Source organism: Polypterus senegalus, chromosome 15 (assembly GCF_016835505.1).
Source record: "Polypterus senegalus isolate Bchr_013 chromosome 15, ASM1683550v1, whole genome shotgun sequence".
NCBI lineage: Eukaryota > Metazoa > Chordata > Cladistia > Polypteriformes > Polypteridae > Polypterus > Polypterus senegalus.
The window spans coordinates 21,966,685-21,972,684 of record NC_053168.1 but is presented as its reverse complement, the minus strand read 5'-3'; the positions used below and the strand labels follow the sequence as shown (position 1 = coordinate 21,972,684).

The 6,000-nt window shown below is 42.0% G+C and overlaps 1 protein-coding gene across 1 annotated transcript in view; it reads left to right on the top strand.

Moving 5' to 3' along the window:
- Positions 1-4,336: 4,336 nt before the first annotated feature.
- Positions 4,337-6,000, top strand: part of cpsf1 (cleavage and polyadenylation specific factor 1) — an 87,446-nt gene continuing 85,782 nt past the window's right edge. The window contains exon 1 of the mRNA XM_039736683.1: positions 4,337-4,516. The gene's annotated coding sequence lies outside the window, so the exon portion shown is untranslated. The remainder of the gene's footprint in view (positions 4,517-6,000) is intronic.

Sequence of the window (6,000 nt, the reverse complement as noted above, 5' to 3'; positions counted from 1 at the left end):
CAGTCAGTGATGGTTTGGGGTGCCATGTCATCTGCTGGTGTTGGTCCATTGTGTTTTCTGAGGTCCAAGGTCAACGCAGCCGTCTACCAGGAAGTTTTAGAGCACTTCATGCTTCCTGCTGCTGACGAACTTTATGGAGATGCAGATTTCATTTTCCAACAGGACCTGGCACCTGCACACAGTGCCAAAGCTACCAGTACCTGGTTTAAGGACCATGGTATCCCTGTTCTTGATTGGCCAGCAAACTCGCTTGACCTTAACCCCATAGAAAATCTATGGGGTATTGTGAAGAGGAAGATGCAATACGCCAGACCCAACAATTCAGAAGAGCTGAAGGCCACTATCAGAGCAACATGGGCTCTCATAACACCTGAGCAGTGCCACAGACTGATCGACTCCATGCCACGCCGCATTGCTGCAGTAATCCAGGCCAAAGGAGCCCCAACTAAATATTGAGTGCTGTACATGCTCATACTTTTCATGTTCATACCTTTCAGCTGGCCAACATTTCTAAAAATCCTTTTTTGCATTGGTCTTAATTGATATTCTAATTTTCCGAGATACTGAATTTGGGACTTTCATTAGTTGTCAGTTATAATCATCAAAATTAAAAGAAATAAACATTTGAAATACATCAGTCTGTGTGTAATGAATGAATCTAATATACATGTTTCACTTTTTGAATGGAATTACTGAAATAAATCAACTTTGTCATGATATTCTAATTTTATGACCGGCACCTGTACATGCAAGCACACAATCCGGTTGAGATTTTTTCAGTTGCAAAGTCTTCTCAAACTCATTTCTGCTTGGCTGTGCGACTGAGCCCCGCAAAGGACCGGCGATATGTGTGCTGCAGGAATTCTAATAACGCAGGTATTATTACTTCAATTAGATAAGTGCGGGTTAATTTGCTTTAAAGAGTAATCAGACTACATAAGGCACGTTCATTTTAATGGGTTACCCTGCTGCTCTCGAGATAATGTTGCTGAGTTTCGATTTCTGAATTATTGAGGCAGATTATTTCAGCCAAGAGCAAGAAGGAATGATGCGATAACCAGAAACATTTCCTCAGAAGATATAGTTTATGGACGCTCCTACGCGGGGTTGCAAACGCTAACCAAGTGCAACGGACATGCGCACACATCAAAAATCGTTCACAGTAACCTCATTAAGGATTTACTGGATCACATAATCGGGTGTTTAGTGGGGAGACCAATCTCTGTAACTCGGGTTTGTCTAATCGGTATAAGGGGTTAACACGGCATTTTAGAAATCAGGTTTCTGAGAATAATCGGGTTATGGAAGCGCGTGTGAACGGGCTAATCGATAGGAGAGGTTGTGTGGATGCCGAACTGGACAGCTATCCATCCATCCATTATCCAACCCGCTATATCCTAACTACAGGGTCGCAGGGATCTGCTGGAGCCAATCCCAGCCAATACAGGGCACAAGGCAGGCAGGAAACAAACCCCGGGCAGGGCGCCAGCCCACCGCAGACTAGACAGCTATAGCAATAGCAAAAATGTCACTGTTTCAAAAATATCTAAACCTTTGTTTTCTTTCCTTGATTCATTCTACTAATACAGCCAGACAACTCCTGGTACTTAATCTAGTTGCATATGAAATGTGCGTATTTTTATGTATGTATTTGCAACGATGTTGGACAAATCAGCCAGAGGGAAGTCCACAAAAGATTGACAAGACATTGCATCATCAATAAATAGCGAGATCGCCTATAAAAACGGCAACTCCGCACCGTTGCATGTGTTTTTCCAACAAGTGCGGCAAAAGGCAAGCAGCCCTTTTAAGGATAGTGAACCGTTTTAAGGAGCCATGTAAAGAACAAAGAATCCATCCATTGGGGCCTTCGGTGCCGATGCTACATTGGTGCCTGGAGTGGGACACGAAGAAGGTCAATAGTCCAGTTTAGCAGAGCGCCCAAAACTGACCTGCATGCGCTCATCGGAGGAGGTGCTGGAGAGTCTTGAGGCACTGATCGGCAATCTGGAGTGCTGCTTGCAGCAGGAGAACGGGGGCGGAAGACAGCTGAGAGACTGGCACCTCTGCAGCTCCACCACTGCTTCTCCATCTGCTAAGGTCCATTAGCCCGGGTGCACAGACACCTGCGGAGCATTCAGGCTCATGGTGCTGGGGAAAAGTGTGGCAGATTCAATTACTGCTGGCCTCAAATGGACTGTGAAAAGCAGGGAACGCTGGGAAAAACGTGTAGGCAAAGGACAAAGCGGATCGTAAAGCCAAAGTGAAGGTAGGGTCTCAAAGCTGATATCCAGACCTGAAACATGGTTTGCAGCGCCAGTTCAGTAAAGGAACAACAACAACAACAACAACATTTATTTATATAGCACATTTTCATACAAACAGTAGCTCAAAGTGCTTTACATATTAAAGAATAGAAAAATGAAAGACATAATTATAAAAAATAAATCAACATTAACATCGAATAAGAGTAAGGTTCAATGGCCAGGGGGGACAGAAAAAACAAAAAAACTCCAGACGGCTGGAGAAAAAATAAAAGGAAAACGGCAAAGAGACCAGTACATCTGCATCTCCACACAGTTTGCCAACAACTGACCAGCGTTGAACACTCCCTGCTACACAAAACAATGGGGAAAAAAACGTCCTGTTTTCTCGGAGACCAGATGACAGTACAGAACAATTCTTTATTTGCAAACAGATATGCTTAAGTGTCACAGCAGTCCATGGTGTGAGCAATCATTAATACCTTTTATACCTCTCTATTGCCATTACCTTATCGAATCCATCACGTCATCTGACTCCTAATATGCAGAATTTTATCATCTTAGCCAATCAACTACAGCCACCAGTAACTTTGTATACGTGTCGATTCTTCCGTTATTCTAAACAGCGCTTCGTTAATATGGGGGTCCTACGGGTTTTCCCATTGATCTTATCAACGCTTGGGCTTTCTCACTAGTTTGTCCTCACTTTTTATGGGGGCATTTTTTTAACTTTAGTAATTTCTTTAGTGGTTCCTCTATGATGAGGTAACCCTCCTGTACTCAGTCTTTAAGCCACGTTTAGTTAACCCTTTAGTTACCTTCAGACCTTTTCCTTAATAAATAATCATTTGTTACAACTTCTTTTAGGTATATACCCGTATTGAAATGTAAAACAATATCATGCATTGATTAAAATTCTATAACACCAGCACAGCACTTAACATCCGGGTAGTGCCACATGCCAGTGCAGCACGCAACATCACTGCTGCGCCACCTGACAGCATTGCGCTCTCGATCCCTACTGATGTGCCCTCAACAACAGCTGTACGACCGTAGCGGGAAGAGATGACCGCTGGACTAGTTACATCATCCACAGACGAGTCCCCAAAAGAATGAGCTGGCACTGCAATAGCAGAAGAGTCGCTCATTCGCATTGTTTTTTCCAACTAGTGCGGCAAAAGGCAAGCAGCCACCTCAAAAAGTCATATAAAGAGCAGAGAATCCAGCCATTGTGGCGCCTTGGGGTCGAAGCTACAATATAAACTTTTGCTTTCTTTCCTTAAATCATTCTAATGAAATTTAATTACTTAATAAATATGTATCCTGCAAGTATGTGCTAAACTGCCGAAGGGTTCCTGTGATCCTGTGCCGTTAAGCACGAACGGCCTCAACTGGGAGCATGAATGTATAATTCTGGACCTTAATAAAATCGAGATTGACACCTTCTGATATAAAACCTCAAATCAAGACGCGTCTGTTTGATCATTTTACACCTTTATTTTGTAGCTGAACAACATTTTCTACATATTTTTTAGAAAAAAAAACAGACATTCCATCGTTAGTCATTGAATCACTGAACGAAAAACGAGCATGATACGTTTTTCCTCTACCAGCTGGAAAAGGAAAATTTCCATAACTTCCATCGACATGAATTTATAACATTAATGGTACTATTAAACATGTGCGGCAGGCTGTGCCCTTTCTTTAACAACCAGTTTATTTAAACTGACCACCAAAGAACAGCCTTGTTGTGAAGACACCGCACTTCTCTTCAGTAATTCGAGATACCTGGACTCCACCCCCCCATGTGTCGTAGCTTTTCTCTTCCCCCGACTCGTGCGTGCTTTTTGATCAAGGTTCTGCAGTAAAACGTGAATGTTGTTCCAATCGAGTTTAAATACTGCGACTTGCGTGCATATTCACGCTGTTTATTTCTTTAAGTGCAAGTTTATTTACATATGCCGTAAGTTTGTGTTTCATGAGCGTGGTATATGAGATACTCGGACCCCAGGAAATAAAGTGTTCCGAGCACTTCGGAACCTTTCTAATTTCGTTCCTCGTTTCTCAATCGGGCGGTATTTACTGTCAGTCACGAAAGCCACTGCGGCATGGCGGGGATGAGGATGAATGAGGGACGAGGTCTGGGGAAAATATGTATGTGCCGTATGTGAACTAACCAGGATAAGACACAATGCGTATAGCAGACTGACACGAGAACCTTTACCGAGACGCTTGCCCGGTATAGACGATCGGTAGGTAAAAAAAGGACCGCCACAGAAAAGGACTTGTATTCCTTGCTAAGCGCTTCCAGTCCTCGACTCGCGAATTTGAAACTGAACAAACCTTTTCATTGTTCTGTGTAAATAAATGATTTTCACCTATAATGTAAAAATGGAAATGAATACAGAAAACAATAAAAATACGCAGTGGATTATGTTTGCGCGTGCTTGTCTGCAAAATAATGCCTTTTATTGTCCCGGAGTTTGTTATACTTCGAGTTCATTTGTGCCGGGATTTGCGCCGGCAGTGATTCCTTATTTGACATGGATTACTTTTCCATAACATGCGTGCCATTCCAAGGCGCTTCTGAACAAGGTCACGGAGTCCCGACCAGACTTCCCACCTTCTAAGAACTTTAAAGTGAGAATTTCAGCGTGCGAGAAGGTTAAATCACAAACGTCCCCCCTGTCTTGCCCACCCAATTGCCAGGATCCAGGAATCTCCACTGAACATCAGTGGGGGAAAAAAAAAGAAAAGAATCGAAAGTTTGAGAAATTGCTTTGTTCCTTTAAAGTTTTTTCCTAATAAAATGGTGCTTTCAGATTTAACTCTTTAAAATTAAATTATAATCCACAAGACCTGCAGAATTTTAAAGTGCACATCATCTCTAATGTGCAACGTACAGGGGTTAAAAAAATCAACCGTTACAAACGAAACAAAATAACATAGAGAGATCATGAAGGCCACAACGTGCAGTCGTGTCCATTCATTTTACCAGACTCCGTGAAGGACGTAGGAGAATGGAGGTGCTATGTGGGCACAGCCTCCCTACGACTGTACTGTTAAATGGATTGAGCCTGACTTGTGCCCATTGATTTCTGGGTTCGGCTCCAGCTTCCCCGCAACCCTTCTCTGGATAAGTGGGTTTGAAAGATGAATGAATGGATGGATGAAGTTGTGTTTTATTTAATCTGTTCTCCACAGCATTCCATTTCTATATGTCAGTGTAAATAAAATGGCATGACCCTGATTTCCATACTGACTTGGCTATTTGCAAACAATCTTAAGGACAAGCCATTTTCACTGATGGATTATCTCATAGCCCTGGAGGCCAGAAAAATCTAACCTCAATTGTGAAAAAATAACTGAGAAAATTGTAATGGTTTGGTGCTTAGAAGGGGCAATCTTAGTGCCAGTCAGTGGCGGCGGCAGAATGGCAGGTGGAGGCAGGTCTGAGTACAAGTCGCTGCATTGTGGTTTGAGTTCTGCCTGTATCCTTTTTTAAAATTTTTTATTTAATTTGTCATTCATATACAAATCTATACACAGAAGAGTAATTATTATCACTATGTGTGATCAATTATGAAATTATTACTGTAAAAAGACTTCATAGAAAAAATGCTGTCATATATTGTTCTAAAGGTTTAACATATTCACACCTAATTTTATATATCTTGGCTTGATTAATTGAAAACAATGTTCATGATACATGTCTTATGATAGTCTTGTTTTGTAT